This window comes from Budorcas taxicolor, chromosome 22, assembly GCF_023091745.1.
Source record: "Budorcas taxicolor isolate Tak-1 chromosome 22, Takin1.1, whole genome shotgun sequence".
Classification (NCBI taxonomy): domain Eukaryota; kingdom Metazoa; phylum Chordata; class Mammalia; order Artiodactyla; family Bovidae; genus Budorcas; species Budorcas taxicolor.
In genome coordinates this window covers 38,500,775-38,519,598 of record NC_068931.1, presented here as the reverse complement: position 1 = coordinate 38,519,598, position 18,824 = coordinate 38,500,775, and the positions used below count along the sequence as shown (strand labels likewise).

Genomic DNA, 18,824 nt, shown 5'->3' with positions numbered 1-18,824 from the left:
GGGATGTGCCATTAGCAAAGACTTTTCTACAAAGATAAATCATTCATTGTCTTGAGTAAGATTCTTACTCATGACAGTTTTTATCATAAAAGGTTGCCACGGTCTAGGTTCATGATTCAATGCACTACATGTGACATGCAGCTATTGTTACAAGCCAATGCCACTTTCACGTCTCTATTTGCTGTATTTTGTTTGCATAGATTCCTTTGAGTGAAACAAATCATGGCATAAGCTTTACAAAAAGTATAAGTTCCCAAAGACTGCATTTTGTTGTGATTTTTCCCATCTACACATAGAAGCTACGCTCCGTTTTTGTCCTTTGCATATCCATAGAGGAAGATCAAAACAGTTTTGCAAATTGTGAAAAGAACTCATGAAGATGAATCATTTTCTCATTTTGTTGAGTTCAGAAGATAAGTAGTTGCAGTATGACAAGGCTGAAACCACACAGGTCCAAGAGAAGAGATCTGAATTCTAGCCAGTTCTGCCACTCATTACCTGTATAAACTATAATTTACATTTTGGGTTTCAGTTTCTTCATTTGTAAATATGACATTTATCAAAGCATGATGTGAGTAGATGTTTGTCTGAAGAGAAGGAATTGAATTTGACAAACCGAGTGAAATACTCAGGTTTTTCTATCAGCAGACATTCTACAATCTTCTGGGCTTCCCAGTTGGTGCGAGTGGTAAAGAATCTATCTGCAATGCAGAAGACATGGGTTCAATCCTTGGGTTGGGAAGATCGCCTGGAATAGGAAGTGGCAACCCACTCCAGTATTCTTGCCTGGAGAATCCCATGGATAGAGGAGCCTGGTGGGCTACAGTCCATGGGACCACAGAGAGAGAACTGAGCGACTGAGCACACTGCAGTCTTTAAGATGCTAACATGAATGGCAACTCTAAGAAAACTGGAAAGTAGAGAGCACCTCCCAAACCTCCTCCACCCTTGGAACCCTCTTCCATAGTGCATTTCTAAAGATGAATGATCCACAGAATGTGCTTTGGAATATACCTGGAGAGACAAGAGTTTTAGCGTGAGTCCTTTTGGCTGGTCCTGCCATGGTTGGGCGATGAAGCTCTTTGGTCTAACAGTATTCCGTTGACCCTGCTATGGTTGCAATTCCCTGAAGACCACAGAAACAGCCAACTGCCGCTCCCTGGAGGCCACCAAAAACTGTCTCCTGGATACTAGTTATAAATCCAATCCCCCAAACCCACCACTGTGATACTACGCCCCCCACCAGCTCCTGCATGCATAGTGCCCCCATCTCCACACACTGGATGGCAGACTGCTTCCCTGTCATTTGTAGGGGAGAATCCAGGAATGAAGGTTCCCACACTTGCGTTCCCACTGATCCAAAACCCAGGCGTAACTCAGGTGATACAATCAAAGATTTCATGAGCATTTTTGTGTCCCTTTATTTTATTTTTATTTTATTGGGTAGTCTGCTTGCAACTGGGAATGAAGGCATGAATAAGAGTCTCTGCAGAGGAATGGCATCTTCCCTCCTCTCTAGGTGCTTACAGATGGGTGGGTGAGATGGATTTGCAAATGAGTGAGTTTAAAATACAGCGATAGTGTTCCATTAGTAGTATGTGCATGTTGTTAAGGTAAATTGTTTTTTTTCTTTAGGTGAGCTCTACATTGTTTTATGAAGGCAGGTCATTATAGAATTCTTGGGTTTGTTTTGTTTTCTTTTTAGGCTGCCCTACTAGGCATGTGGGATCTTAGCTCCCCGACCAGGGATTGAACCCGTGCTCCTCTTTGGGAGTTCAGCATCTTAACCTCTGAACAGGCAAGGAAGTCCCATTGGTCTTTCAGAATGCAGAAGTCACTGAGATTCCTTTTTATTCCGTGTGGTGTGATATGTAGCTTTTCCTTTACATTTGTCAAAAAGAAACAAATATATCACAAATGACCCCCTTGCCCTTAAAAAGCTTGTTAAGTAAATTCACGTGCCTGGCAGGCGCACTGCTAAGTGCTGAGTGAAAAGCTCCCTCTGCTTCGACCACCTTTGTGGAACTCCTGAGCGGCTGGTCAAAGAGCTGATACTTACCTGTAGGTTTTGACCCAAACTAACTCCTAGAGAATGAACAGAGTATATACAGCTTATGACTAAAGATAGCCTGCCTATCAACCAGTGGTGTGGGGCCCTGTCTGCCGCTGGACCACTGCCCAGGAAGCCATCACTCAAGTTCCCACCTGTTCTGATGCTTGGTTCTGAGTGCCCACCTGGCTAGGCTGGGGACCCAGTTATTTAGTCAAATACTAATCAAGGTGTCACTGGGGAGGAATTATGTGAATTAATATCTACAATCAGTTGACTAAAGACAGAAGCTTACCCCTGAAAGTGCAGGTGGGCCTTGTCTAATCAGGTGAAAGGCCTAAGAGAGAAATTCTTCAGGAGCAGAAGAAACTCTGCCTGCAGACAGCAGTGTCAGCTCTGGCATGAGCTGCCAGCCTGCCCGTCAGATTTCACCCTTGGTCATGTGCAGGCTATCCACAAGGCCATGTGCCAGTTCCTTCAAAGAAATCTCGAATGATTCTGTTCTGCTCTGACAAGGTTGACTGATCCATCATCCCTTACACACATGTCTCTTGAGAGCCCCCAAGTGCACTGACCATCCCACCCCAAAGCCCTCCCACCCTCAGGCTAAAAGATCCTTGGAACTATCCCACAGTCTATCAGGGTTCAACTCTATCATGAATTAAATAAGCTGTAGCGGTTGGCCCCCCATGGGAACTTAACCATCACTTACCACATGATTTCCATATGAAAATACCTTCTGAATTCCAAAGGACAAGTTTTTATTTAATAGACATTATCTATATAAGTTCATATCATCTTTATTCTTACTGTAAGTCCCTGAGTACATGTTCCTGTCCTCATATTTGAGAATTTGTTGTGATTGTTCAGTCACTAAGTCATGTCTGATGCTTTTCAGGAAGCACACCAGGCTTCCCTGACCTTCACTGTCTCCTGGAGTTTGCTCAAATCCATGTCCATTGAGTCAGTGATGCTATCTAACCATCTCATCCTCTGCCACCCTCTTCTTTTGCTTGAATCATGAACCTAACATTCCAGTTTCCTATGCAATATTGTTCTTTACAGCATCAGACTTTCATCACCAGACACATCCGCAACTGAGCATCATTTCTGCTTTGGCCCAACCACTTAATTCTTTCTGAAGCTATTTGTAATTGCCCTCTGCTCTTCCCCAGTAGCATACTGGACACCTGCCCTGGGGGGCCCATCTTCCAGTGTCCTATCTTTGTGCCTTTTCATTCTATTTATGGGGTTCTCACAGCAAGAATACCGGAATGGTTTGCACTCCCTCCTCCCATGGACCACGTTTTGTCAGAACTCTTCTCCATGACCTGTCCATCTTGGGTAGCCCCGCATGGCATGGCTTATAGCTTCATTAAGTTACACAAGCCCCTTTGCCACAGCAAAACTGTGATCCACGAAGGATGTGTTTGAGAATACTGGGGTTAAAAGAGACTAAGGTCACGGACCAAAATCACACTTGCTAAGTAGTATCATTGGATTTGAACCCAGGTTTACCTGATTCCAGACTCCGTACTACGTTCATTGCACTATGATTCCTCCCTATAAATGAAAAACTGTATGGTGGCAAAATATTCCATTTTTTTCTGTGCCATGTTTGTAGCTGTGCTGGGTGGAGAAGCATTTAGACATTACCTAACATTTATTCAGAGCTTACTATGTGCCAGGAGCTTATTTTAAAGATTCCTTTGGGAATTCCCTGGCAGTCTAGTGGTTAGGACTCTGCACTTTCACTGCAAGGGGCATGGGTTCAATTCCTGGTCAGGGAACTAAGATCACAAAAGGTATGCAGCATGGCCAAAATAATTGTTTTAATATTAAACATATAGATAGATCCTAGAGAAGGGATAGGCTACCCACTCCCGTATTCTTGCCTGGAGAATCCCCATGGACAGAGGTGCCTGGGGTCTACAGTCCATGGTGTTGCAAAGAGTCAGACACAGCTGAGTGACTAAGCACAACACAGCCTATAGATACAGAGATAGATAGATTCCTTTAATGAAACATTTAGGTTGAATTATATATCATTTCTATATTTGGACACTTGAAGATTCTAAAACATGTCATTCCTAATTATTTTTTGCCCCAGCCAATATATTTTGGTCATAGATATTTAATGAATTTTTCTCTCTTGTTCTTAAATGACAGGAGATTTCACACTGACATCAAGTACCATATCAATTAGAACTAAAAGACAGGATTGTTGTAAGGCGAATGAAAGTGTTTCAATTTATTTATTTTAGTTTTTAAAAATGTTTTGAATCCAACAGCCTCTGGTCCTCGGAGGTTGATATAGAATAACATGCAAATACCTTTTCATCTTGTTAATGGTTTCCTTCACCATGCAAAACTTTGAAGTTTGACTAGGTCCCATTTGCTTACTTTTGGTTTTATTTTCCTTTCTCAAGGAAACAGATCCAAAATAATTATTGCTAAGACAGTGTCAGAGCGTACTGCCTGGGTTTTCTTCTAGGAGTTTTGTGTGTTACATTTCAAGGTGCAAACTACTAGGTATAAAATACCCACGTGTACAAGGGTGTAACATACAGCTTAGGGAATATAGCCAATATTTCATAACTTTACATGAAGTACAATTTATAAAACTATGGAATCGCTATTTGTACATCTGAAACTAATATAACATTATAAGTCAAGTATATATCAAATTTTTAAGAAAGAACATGCAAATACATTCAAGCATCAGGCTGCCAACTCTCACTCTGCACATATGGTACCAACCCAGCTGATGGCCTGACCTTCTAATTAGGCATCTCCAACCCTGGTCATTGTGTCCTCTGACTCTCAGCTATAGGGGGCCAATCAGAAAGACACTTCTGTTTGTCCTTATTTCTAAAGTTAGAGAGCCACTGAAAAATGTTCTTCTAAAAAACACAATCAGTAAATGGAAAGGTAACTAACAGTCAGAGTGCTTGATTCAAGGAGTCTTACTTCAGGGTCTCATAGCTATCTATCCAACAAGCATGTCTTAAGCATTTACTTTATAGAAGGTGCTTTGGGAGAAACGAAGATGGATCACAGTGTCTCTGATGAATAATGAGCATGGTGGGCCGTACACTGGATGGTCTAAAAAAAGCAGTGTTTTTCAAACCAGTAGCAGCAACCAATTAGTGATTGGTGAAATCAATACAGTGGGTCACAAACAACATTATTTTTAATTAAATAGAATACAATAGAAGAAAGTAGGAAAGGAGAGATTGTACGTGACACGCAGAGAGGTTAAGTAGTTCTTTCTTTCAGTGGTGTATGTGCTTGTACTGGTTTCCAAAGTAAGATGTACTTCTTACTGTGAAACATAGTCAAACACTGTTTAAAAGCTCCTGCTTTAGAGAGAGAAAAAAGAAAACAAAAGCCTTGGGCTCAAGAAGCTTGCAGCTTGCTGGGAAGATAAAGCTAATTAATGAACACAGAACTCTTTGGATAAAGGAGCTCATGACTCAGGGCTAAAATCAATCTTGCTTTCGCAGCCCCCATGGGATTGTTACTGTGTTAGTGTTAGTTGCTCAGTCATGTCTGACTCTTTGTGGCCCCATGGACTGTATCCTCTATCCATTGGATTTTCCAGGCAAGAATACTGGGGTGGGTTGCCATTCCCTTCTCCAGGGGATCTTCCCATCAGGGACCAAACCCAGATCTCCCACACTGCAGGCAGATTCTTTACCATCTGAGCCACCCATGGGATTATGACCAGGGGAAAAACCACCATGACTGTCCATTACTCCTACGTCCTCCTCGAACTCTGGGCTCTCAGATTCCTGAACCACACACCTCGGGGACCCGTCTCAGATGTCCTGCTTGTTCCTCTCTGGTTCCTGAGGTTTCATCAATGCCCAATGGGCACAGCTCTTGGGCACTTCTCTATTCTGTGTGGGTCACCTCATCATCCTCAGAGCTTTAAATACCATGGGGATGCCCATATTTGGTTTTCCAGCCACATTGTCCAAACTCCTAGGCTTGCATACCCAGGTCCCCATTCAACCTCTCTACTGAGATGTCTCCTGGGAGACATCTGACTATACCAACTGAATACATCCCCAGATGAACTCCTAATCTTTTTCCCCCATCTGCACCTCCCTTAGGCCTCCTCATCTCAGCTAATGGGAATTCAATCCATCCACTGATGAGGCCAAAGCCCTTGGAGTATTCATAACTCACTTTCTCAATGAGACCTTTCGTGACCGTGCACACCCCTCAATACTGCACAGCCCGCCAGGCTCCCTCTTCCACAGGCACCCTCTGGTCCCCTCTCCTGCTTCCTGTTTCTCCATAGCACACATTCATAACTCCTCCTACCCTCAATCCCATATCCAAATCATCATTAAGAAACCTACTGGCAGGCTTCCCTGTTGGCTCAGTGGTAAAGAATCTGGCTGCCAACGCAAGAGATACAGGTTCAGTCCCTTTTCCAGGAAGACCCCACATGCCACGGAGCAACTAAGCCAGGCACAACTGTTGACCCTGTGCTCTAGAGCCTGCGAACTGTAACTTCTGAGGCCCACATGCCATATAACCCATGCTCAGCAACAAGAGAAGCCACCACAATGAGAAGCCAACGCATGGCAACAAAGAGCCCCCGGTGGCCACACCTAGAGAAAAGCCTGCACAGCAGCGAAGACCCAGCACAGCCATAAAGAAGTAAAAGTATTTTTTAAAAAAACAAAACCACCACCGGCCCCATCTTACCTTCCCCCATCACCACATCCGCCTCTACCTCCACTGCAGTCTGGATCAATGCATGAGCGCCACACACTGTCCCTCTGACCCTATCAGCCCACACCCTCCTCTAGCTATTCTCAACCAGCACCTGAAGTGGTCCTTTTAAGCCAGAGTGTATCCATCTCTCATCAAAGCCTCCAATCTCTTCCCATCTCACCCTGAGTCAAAGCCACAGCCGTCACTGTGGCCTGCAAAGCCCAGATGAACTGCACCCCTCTCCTGCCTGTCGGTCATCACGCACAGCTGTGCTCACCTTCCGTCTCCTCTCCCTCCACTCCCACCCGGCCTCCCCTCAGGACCTTCACGCTTCTTTCATCCTCAAGCACTCGTCCTGCAGACCTCAGGGCTAATCCCCCAATCCTACCTGATCTTTACCCTGAGGTCCACCTTCTCAGTGAGACCGTCCATGACCATGCACACCCTTCAGTACTGCACACCCTTCATATCCTGCCAGGCTCCCTCCTCCACAGGCACCCCGTGGTCCTCTCCCCAGCTTCCTGTTTCTCCACAGCACACTCCATCTAACTTACATTCTATCTTATCAATGTCCATTTTCCTCGTTCCCCACGAAGGCAGATTATTTTTCTGTTTATACATTGCCATGTCCTGAGTGGATAAACAGCACCTATTTCACAGTAATGTGTACTGAAGAATAAATATGCATTTAATAAGTGAATGAATATTTTTACAACATTTTGAAAAAAAGTCACAGAAGAAATGGTACTTTTACCTCCAGCTTAACCACTAAGCAAAGAAAAAGAGCATCGTCATAAAGTTTGCTTTAAGAAACCTCACCTCAAACCCTGCAATGAGTACTCTGGGTGGAATATGCCCTTTCAGTGGACCTTGAGCTAGTTTGGAAATCCAGGTCGAGGTAGCTGTTGGATGGATGTATCTATCACTCTTATCTGTGCACAGGCCTTAGTGACAACTCCTGTTAGTTCTAGATATCTTGCTGCCTGGAGGATGTGGGTTGAAATACAGGCTTAAAGAGCAGATCCTCAGGAGACCATGTTCCCATCCAATGATGATGGAAGTGGAATACTTCGTGTTACACGTGTGCAAAGGAAACTTAGAATATTCGATTCTTTATAGATTCACGTAATTTGAAAGATGATGGTATCATTATATTAGAGTGAACAGTATTCAGAAGGGAAGCATTCTATTTTGGCCCGTTTGAATGCATTACACTTTGAGGTGTTGTAACTTGGAACAAAAAGTCCAAACAGCACCAAGACGGAGTAGTAAACAGACAATAGTGGTAAAAAGCAGAAAATGTCTACTTGGGTCTCTTCTTAAATCTATTGAGTTTTTTGAAAAATAGATGTCAAATAGCTCAGTGAATTATTCACAAGTGTAATAATTTATAGCCTCATCTGAGAAACTTAGTGTCCCCAAATTTATGCTAAAGAAAAATATTTGCTGAAATTCAATTCAAAACTCATAATTTTGAAGTTAAGTATTAATACTGGAAATGATGGACTTGATATTTCATAGACTGTAAATGGGCTGTAACATTTGTTCCCAAGATTATCAGACTTTAATTTCTAAGGGTGTGAGAGTTGGACTATAAAGAAAGCTGAGCACCGAAAAATTGATGCTTTTGAACTGTGGTCTTGGAGAAGACACTTGAGAGTCCCTTGGATGACAAGGAGATCCAACCAGTCCATCCTAAAGGAGATCAGTCCTGAATATTCATTGGAAGGACTGATGCTGAAGCTGAAACTCCAATACTTTTGCCACGTGATGTGAAGAACTGACTCATTTGAAAAGACCCTGATGCTGAGAAAGATTGAAGGCAGGAGGAGAAGGGGACGACAGAGGATGAGATGGTTGGATGGCATCATCAACTCGATGGACATGAGTTTGAGTAAACTCTGGGATTTGGTGATGGACAGGGAGGCCTGGCGTGCTGCGATTCATGGGGTCGCAAAGAGTCGGACACGACTGAGCAACCGAACTGAACTGAAGTTCTAAGGAAAAGATGCTCATAGCATTTGACAAGGACTGGGTTCTCCATGGGCTTCCCAGGTGGCGCTAGTGGTAAAGAACCTGCCTGCCAGTGCAGAAGACTTAAGAGACATGGGTTCAATCCTTAGGTTGAGAGGATCCCTTGGAGGAGGGTGTGGAAACCCACTCCAGTATTCTTCCCTGGAGAATCCCCATGGACAGAGGAGCCTGGCAAGCTACAGTCCATTGGGTCACAGAAGTCAGACATGACTGAAGTGTTAGAAAGCATGCACAGGGTCTCCACACACACTGGGAGATGTATAAAAATTTAGCCAACACTAAAGTTCAGTTTTGATAGATGGTTTTTCTACACCTGGGCTTCTATTGACCCCAGGAGGAAGATTACTAACCTTCTACCCATATCTCTGCTTCTGAACAACAGACACAGAATTCTGGTTTACCTCAGAGGATTCAATTTATGGAACTATATAGCACAGACACCTACACACTAGTGACTGCAAAAATAATGGAAAAAGATGATGGCTCAACTAGTCATGCTAACCAACAGACCTGCCTCCAGTACATCAGAAAGACATGTTAGCAGTGAATGGTTGCTTTAAACACTAAGACAGGGCTCTAAATTAGCTTATCTTCTATATAGTCAGTGAAACTAAATATAACGTATTTATTATAGACCTAAACCCTCTGTTGTTTTTATCTTGCTATCTATTAAAATGTCTGTGTTCTTGCTCATATTTCACTAAAACTTGTAGCCAGCTATTACAGCTGGGTGACGGGCGTTCTGTGAACATTACTTTTGAAAGTCTTTTGGTTCTTTCAAGCAACCGTCACCATCTGTCATGGGTTTCAAAATGTTATAGCACTGGGGACTTCTCTGGCAGTCCAGTGGTTAAGCCTCCACACTTCCACTGTGGGGGACATGGGTTTAATCCCTAGACAAGGAACTAAGATTCTGCATGTGCTAAGTCGCTTCAGTTATGTCCAACTCTTCACAACCCTATGGACTGCAGCCTCCCAGGTTCCTCCATCCATGGCTAGAATACTGGAATGGGTTGCCATGCCCTCCTCCAGGGGACCGTCCTGACCCAGGGATTGAACCTGAATCTCTGACGTCTCCTGTATTGGCAGGCGAGTTCTTTACCTCTGAATGCCACTTAGCAAAAAAAGAAAAAAAAAAAAAAGGTTATAGCATTGTATCCCCTAGCAACTTAATGCTTGAGTTTTATGTTTAATGGAAAATTACTAAGCTTTGAAACTTGCAGTCAGCAGAATGATATGATGAAAAGAGCATAGAAATTTGAGTGAGACAAATGTGGCTTTCAATTCTATGATTTACTAGCTGTAAAATTTAGAGTACGTTATTTAATACCAGTAAGTCTCAATTTTATCATCTTTTCAATGTAATGAATAACAACACTGGAGTTTTGTATAATATTACATGAGAGAAAGTTTGTGTAGCAGGGATTATAAAATGGCTACCAGCAGGTCCTAAGGCTCATTGCTCCCCTATAGATGCACTGAAGGAGAGGAAACATCTTTGTCCCAGATCCCAAGCCAAGGTCCAGAGGTGCTGGCTGATTGAACAGGCTGAGGCCAAACACGTAGTGCCCGAGGATATGATAAGCCAGCTCTTCTGCTACTCCTGAAACACGTGGACGTGGAGGGAGCAAGGTTTCCCCCAAGCAAAACCATGGGGATGTGACGACAAGAAACAGAAGTAGCAAAACCCACAGATGTTCACTACAATCGAAATACAGGGTGGGCAATGAATAAAAATTCATTGTCCTCCCCTGTCCTCATATCATACCAGTATATACTGTATCGTAGTTACTTTCTTGCTGTGGTATCACAAGGGTCTTCCCAGATCGTACCTGCTTTGACATCAACATCCCCTTGGTAATATTTTCTACCGGCTCCTGAAGAGCAGTGGCTCCTTCCCCTCCTTTGAGGGCTCACAGACCTTGCCCCTCTGTATTTCCCCTGCAGACCCATTTCCCAGCACAGATCCATTCAACTCCAAAGGAACAGCTTCACCACCAAGAAGAGGATTGATATGAACTATTGAATACAAGCCCAGTAGGCAACACAGAGGCGCTAAAATGTAATACTTAATCCAGCTTGATTTGTTTTAAAGCTGTTTTTACTCTTTTCTTTCATCCATCCCCAGATTTGTCTGATCCACTTAAAACTTGTCAACCCCTTTGAGACCAGACTGTGTTTTGTAAAACGTTTTTGGTGTATCTCCCTGGCACCTGCTCTGGTGCGTGGTACCCTGTAGATACCTGTGAATGTTCACGGGTGAGACCAGCTCTGTAGGGTAACAGTGAGTGAATTACCATTGAAGAGCACTATTACAAAGTTCTATTCAAGGGCATCTGTGTTGTTGTATCGCAGAAAGCAATACAACACTGTAAAAACATTTTTTCATTTTAAAAAGTAACTATAAAAAATGTTATTTGGAAAAAGATGTGGCAAAGGGTATTAACCCTATATGTGGAGTTTAAAACGAAATGATACAAATGAATTTACTTGCAAAACAGAAAAGAGACTCACCGACTTAGAGAATGAACTTATGGTTGCTGCAAGGAAAGGATGAGTGGAAGAGAGAGTTAGGGAGCTTGGGATGGACATGTACACACTGCTGTATTTTAAATGGATAACAGCACAGGGAACTAGTACTGATGTACAGCACAGGGAACTCTGCTCAATGTTTATGTGATCACCTCTATGGGATAAGGAGTTTGGGGGAGAATGGATACATGTATATGTATAGCTGAGTCCCTTTGCTTGTCACCTGAAACTATCACAACATCGGCTATTCCCCAATACAAAATAAAAAGTAAAAAAAAAGAAAAAAGAATTTTACCCAAGGGAAAAAAAAGAGGTAGGTATTTACTCCTGTCCTTAAAAGGTAATTTTTTAGGCAATCTGGAAGCAAATTAAGTTTTACACCAGCTTTGGGGTACAAGGGGAGTTGGAAAGGGCGGTTGCCAGGGAAATCTGCTTGCAAAACACCAATCAGGCCTTGGGATCTACACATCGTGTAATTGTAATTTTCCTATTCTTGCTCTTTTTTTTTTCCTGCTTTTGCTCTGAGAAGAGCAAGCTAAAAAGGCTACAGGGACATTTATGCCAAGTCGCTTTTGTCAAGTTGAAAGCTGTGTGGAGCAGGAAGGCAGTTCTGCCAGCTGCAAAGAAGATGCAAAGGAGCAGAGTGAGTAGGGAATCTGAGAGCTCACTAAAAGTGCTTAGAAGGCCAGTGCATCCCAGCCATTTCCGTACAGAGTACAGAGCAAGGCTGGACCCTGAAACCCAGGGCGAAGTCTTCTTACAAATGCTGAAAAGCTACCAGAGTGCGTGGAGGCCCCCATAGCACCCTTGGGAGTGTGGCCGTCCTGCAGGTGTTCTGGTTCCCCCAAAACTGTCCATGCATTTCAAGTAAAAATCAATAACAATCATTGGTAAGGGCACCACAAAATGGTGAAGAAGCAATGCTACTGTATCTCATAATTATATTCCACACTTCTTAGTTTATTGTTATTTTAAAACTTTTATCTGTGCTAGCCAGTTAGGGATTAGATAATATGTATGCTTATTTTTTTAAGATTTTTTTCTTGATGTGAACCACTTTTTGAAGTCTTAATTGAATTCTTTTTTACAATTGAATTTTTTAGCTTCTGTTTTATCTTTTGGCCACAAGGCATGTGGGATCTTAGCTCCCAGTGCAGGGATCGAACCCGCTCCCCCTGCACTGAAAGGTGAAGTCCCAACCACTAGACCACCAGGGAAGTCCCTGTATGCTTATTTTAATAGTGACTTTTTTTTTTTTTTGGTACATTTTGGGAAAAATACAGAGTGTGGGAGCACGAACTCCATTTTTAAGTTTATTTGTCCATGCACTCAATCAAAATGCCTTCCTCAGAGGTGGGGTGATACACTCAAAGCTTTGGCATCAGAGAGATACAGATTCCTATTTGTGATGATGACCTTGGGCAGGTCAGTCCAGCTTTCTGAGTCTTAGTTTTGCAGCAGTAAAGTAGAAATGGGAGCGTCTGTTTCACAGGACAGCTAGCAGGATTAAAATAGAGTCACAAGGTATCAGCTCCAGCCCTAGAATGCAAGATTATTCCATAAATATCAGGTCCTCAGCTCTCCTTTCCTAAGTACAGGCTCTTCTCCTGTTTACCTTTCCTCATCAGGCTCAGGAAAGGTCAAACAGGTTGACCCCCCCTCAGCTGTAGCCACATGCCCTTAATTGCCTCTTTACTTTAATTGAAATACTCAATTGTTGAAGAAATCAACAACTGCTAAAGGGTAGCCCTGCAAAGATAAGCCTATTATTGACACCCACCATTTTAATCACAGCTCTTCCTTGCTATATCATCTTTATTTCTACCTAATGAACCAAATGCCAGAGTTATCTATTCCAGCTTCTTTGGTCCCTAATGAAATAGAAACTTGCTTTAAATTTACCTCTGTCTTAGGTTTATGTGTTTTCCTCCCCAGTCTCTACAGTCCAGAACTGCTCACAGAATGGCCCCAGCCTCCCCTGGTATATTTCAGGATCCATGCTCCATTTCAGCTGTCCCGGCTTTCTAAGTGTCTGCATTCCTTTTGTGGCTCTCAGATTTCCCCAAATCTCACGCATTTCCATCACCCCAAACCGCACCATCCAACTTCCCATCCTGAGATAATCCACTCTCGAGGAGTCACTCACACATGGCTTCATCTCCCAGCCATCGTCTTCCAGCCCATCGCTGGCACAGAATGTCTGACTCTGTCTACTTTGAGTTAGACTCTATGACAGCAGCTCAGCCACACCCCATGCACATTGGAAGGGCCTATTAAAATAAGCCTTTCCATGTCTACAATAGTATTTCTTATATTTCAAGGCATGTCATTCTTTATGAATTTTTTTCCTCCAGAGAGAGTTTAAACTCTCAGAAGTTGTTGTCTTATCTGAAATGTGTTCTTCAGATGATTATGAAATGACAGCTGGGGGCTTTCCAGGTGGCTCAGTGGTAAAGAATCGCAGGAGATGTGGGTTCGATCCCTGGGTCAGGAAGATTCCCTGGAGGAGAAAATGGCAACCCCTTCCAGTATTCTTGCCTGGAAAATCCCTTGGACAGAGGAGCCTGGTGGGCTGCGGTCCATGGGGTCACAAAGAGGCAGACACGACTGAAGCACACAGGCGCACAGAATGACAGTTGTTCCTCCCAAAACAACCAAGATCTAAATATAGAGGGGAAAAAAAAATCTCTGGACTGCATACAGCAGACCCCTCCTTGGGCACGGTGTCTCTCTGAACGAACTACAACCCCTCTGGACTTCAGTTCCTTTATTTCATAAGCTGAGATTATAATACTTACTCTCCTTATCCTTCAAGGCAGTTATAATGGTCATGAGACTGTGTAAACTTATGGTTTTTTGCAAAAGCATGACATAAATGAATGCTAATTGTTATTAATCTGATCAGTATGAAATACGAGTATTACATCCTATCATCACTATCCCAGAATACACCCATTCTTATTCTTATTTTGTACATATTCTTTAAAGGGCTGTTGGATTGCTTTCTGAGCTCCATATTTTTTCACATTTTAGCATCTTTGATATTGGAATGTATCATGTAATCTATAGAGTGTCAGAGTTTAATTGGTGGTATTTCTTTCTTAGTGATACAAAAAATATTGAGGCGCTTGCACTGGTATCTTGGATTCAGTCAACCTGGGCATTTGGAGCTTCGGGGAAAGTGGAGGAAGGGTAAAAGCAGAAGTACCTTGTCTGTTCAGAATGGAGATTCTATTAACCAAGCGGGGATAAGATAACCACTCCCCCCACCCAAAAAAACATCAGCCAAGAGTTTGAGACATTCAGAAAGAAGAAATTACCTTGAATGATACCACTTTGTGGGAGGAGATTTTTTAAGGACCCCCAGGTTATTAAACTTTTAGCTCACACGTCTCCTGGAACTAGTATAACACTATTTCAACTGAGTTTTGGGAAGCCTAAAAAAAAATTGGCAGTATCACAGGAATAGTCCACTTCCAAAGATCTTAGAAGAGAGATAAATACGTTTTTGAGATGGTAGGCCAATTTAGGAGAGATAATTTTTACTATAGGAAATATAAATATAATACAATAATACATTTTATAATTTTCATATATATGAAATTTTAAAAATAATTTTCTCTTGTTGCATTATGAGGGCCCATCATTCAGTGCCCATGACACTATTTCAACTAAGAAAGCATCTTTATTCTGTACTTAGAGGATGACAGCAGCTAGATATGGTCATTCCTTGTCAGAGATAGGTCTTCTGTCCTCCTGAACCATGACATAGGGTTTAAAGTATAGTCTGGCTGTCTCTAAAATAGAAAGATGCACGCTAATCCTCATTTTGTTCTCTCAAAAATAAAATTCTCCATTGCAGTTTCGTGCTTAAACATTTGCATTTAAAAACAAATAATCCTCCTCCTCTCTAACCCATAACTATGGTTAAACTCTTAACTTTTATCAGGAGAAGGGCATGGCAACCCACTCCAGTATTCTTGCCTGGAGAATCCCATGGACGAGGAACCTGGTGGGGTCACAAAGATGAAGCGACTTGATGGAAGCGACTTAGCATGCATGCATGCACCATTTATTGCAATTTCTTTTAGCATTTGCTGGATCTAACTGCCCCACCAAGCTCCTTCAGGCAATCAGGACGTCTAGCTTGCCTGTCATCAACAAGTGTCCAGGCCACTCTGCTGTCTGCTCCAGTTTCCCTTTGTTATTAAGACAAAGACTTCCATTGTGTAAACCACGAGGAACAGTAGTAGGAAGACCTTCTCAGAGAGCTGCTGCTGCTGCTGCTAAGTCGCTTCAGTCATGTCCGACTCTGTGCGACCCCAGAGATGGCAGCCTACCAGGCTCTTCTGTCGCTGGGATTCTCCAGGCAAGAACACCGGAGTGGGTTTTTTCCGTGGATTTACCTGAAGCTTTTCTCTCCGACCAAGTGACGCAGAAGGACACAGCAGCCTTGACTAGATCACAGTGTAGCTGCAGCACCTGCTAGTTCATGCTCTGGGCCCATGGACAAACTAGTGTGCTTTTCTTTGAAAACACTGTAACCAACCACTGCCTCTCTTTTGTTTCTGAGTTTAAGAGACTCAATAAAAACAGTTGCTCAATTGTAGCAACTTTACTGGCCCTGATTGTTCAGCAACAGTACTTCTCTTCTCCAAAGTCTTGATGTTCAGATTTCCTTACATTTTTCCTGGAGCTAGTTTCTGTATTAGTTTACATGTATTGTAATAATTGTAAAATTGTAATTGTAGGTTTCTCTCAGCGTCCATAAACTTCTTCAGGTATTCTCATTTGAAAAATGTTTAATTGAAACATATACACATTAAATACTTCCCAGGTGGTTCTCTTAGCAAAAATTACAGCCTGTTTCTAGTGTAAGACCAAGTTTCTACCATAAACTAACTTTGGGGGAAAAAAACCACCTAAAGAAAAATTTGCCGTGTTTTGTTTCATAAGCAATATGAGCTAATGAGGTGTCACTGGTCTCTAACATATTTCAGGGAGCCATGCTTATAAGCTGTGCATCAGTGCTGAGAAACTGCAAGTGTTGGCTGCATCCTCTATGACCCTCAGCTGTACCAACTTAATTTATAAAATGTAATTACTGAGCCAATAATGAGGTACTGAATATGATCGTATCTCTGCAGTGACTCACCTGCCAATGGAAGGAAAACAAGACTGTTCTCAACATTTATAATTTCCCTATGAAGTCTCCCTGTTGCCATGGTGATGTTGATGCTTTTTAGCTCAAAAAGCAAGAACTCCACATTGTTACTGCCGTAATTGATAAATGGCAAATGGATCAGGCATGATGGCTGTGAAGGTGTCGTGGGACTATAGTTGTTCAGTTGTGTAGGCACCATGAGATCAGAGACAGAAAGACCACATCAAATATGGTCTCAGCAAGACGTAGGAGCTGTAGGGCTGGAACTCTTCCCCTTTGTAGCTGAGATTTTAGGCAAGTTACCTAACCTCATTTTCCTCATTTGTAAAATGGGGCTAATAATCATAATTCCCTTTGTTGTGTGGATCAAATGAGTTAACACTTACAAAGCATTTAGAACAGAGCCTGCACACAGGACACATGATTTGAGTTTGTTAAAATAAGCTGCATAGTGAAGCGTAACCAAACTTCGCTGGTAGTTTTCAGCCTTAGAACCTACAAATCACTGTTTTCAGGTCCAGGAATGGTAGCATCTCTTCAGTCTGACGTTTCTAGATATTGCAAGCTTTCAAACAGTTAAATGTATGAGTTAAGGAGGAAAGAATAGTTTGCTTTTTTTCCAGCGAGTATTCTCAGTTCCTGGAAACTATGACTTAGAAATCAATGTCTACTCTGTACATGTGTGTCACTGTAGACAATTTCATTAACACATTGTAGACAATTTTATTAATTTTAATAAAATTATTAACACAATCTTATTAGATTTAAAATTCATGTTATTAATCATACATTTTGTATTAAGTAAACTCTGATCTTTGAATTAAACCAAAAATGCTTTGAATTCCAGTGCTGCCATTTCTTAGCTGTGTGTTCTCAGGCAGATTTCTTAAGTCCTCTGAGCTTCTGCTTCTCATTTGAGAAATTCAAAAAAATAGAGTTGTTATGTTGATGAAATAAGATCCTGTAAGCAAACTGCATAGCATACTTAGATGTTAATAATGAAACACAGCATTATTTAATGAATAATCAGTAAATATTGGGTTGGCCAATAAGTTCATTTGTTAAGATGTTACAGAAAACACCATATGAACTTTTGGCCAATCCAGCAGTTAGCATGAAAATATTAAATACTTTTTTGCCTTCTCATTGCCAATGTGGCCACTTCTAGGAGCCCTTCCTGGATCCTCCTTCTCCATCACCATTATATCACTCCTGTTTCCAGTGTCTCCGTAGCTCATACTCCATTTACGGGACCACATCTGAGGCTTGGTAACACGTTGACTCGGAACTGTTCCCAAACTTGTCTGCTTTGTCTTCTTATCTCCGTTATCAGCATGTTGAGGGCAAGAGGCAGCCTCCTTGTTTTCTGGTCTCTTAATTAAGCCCTGTGTCCCGTTCTGTGCACAGTTCATAGGCTGTTCATTATATCTTAATGGATAAAAAGAGTGGCCATTGTTGAGTACTTTTTTATTTAACAAATGGAGGAGGAATGAGATGCTAGTGTGAATCCACACTGAGCTGTGCTGGGCTGTGCTCAGTCACTCAGCCGTGTCCGACTCTTTGCAACTCCACGGACTGTAGCCCACCAGGCTCCTCTGTCCATGGAATTTTCCAGACAAGAATCCTGGAGTGGGTAGCCACTCCCTTCTCCAGGGGATCTTCCTGAACCCAGGAATCAAGCGCAAGGCTCCAACATTGCAGGTGGATTCTTTTACCCATCTGATCCACCAGGGAAGCCCTAAGAACTAAAAATAAGGTCAGAAACAAGCCTTTCTGGCATAGGATGGTGCCCTGATGACTCAAAGGAAATGACTGCTTTGGGTGGGCCAAAAAGTTCATTCGGTTTTAAGTAAAAATAAAAAGACATATTTTTCATTTTCACCCAGAACTTTATTGAACAGCATATTCACTAACTGAAGAAACTCTTCTGGCCAACCCAATAGAAAGACAAATGAGCCATGTACTGAGAACATTATCTTGTGGGTTCCTCACAATTAGGGACTTGGAGCAGGATCCAACAAAGCAAGAGGAAAAGAACAGCTAAGTAGTGGCTAAATCGGGTAAGTAGGGTAATCAGAAAGACAGAAGGGGAAAACTCTTTAAGAGGTGGTATATGTGTGGGTACGTGGGTGGCCTCTTGGTAGAGGCCAAGAAAAACTAAAATTAAGAAAATGCCACTAGCTTTCATGAGGAGACCACTGGAAACCTTCAAAGAGTGTGTCAAGCAACCTATAGAGGCTAAATCCAAATTAAGAAGATTCAGAAAGAATCGGTGGTTGGGAAGCAAACATAGGTGGTGTAGACCAGTGGTTT

The 18,824-nt window shown here is 42.3% G+C and overlaps 1 protein-coding gene across 1 annotated transcript in view; it reads left to right on the top strand.

Moving 5' to 3' along the window:
• The window catches only part of DLGAP1 (DLG associated protein 1), a 299,073-nt gene that overhangs the window by 56,330 nt on the left and 223,919 nt on the right, over positions 1-18,824 (top strand). The window lies entirely within an intron of this gene.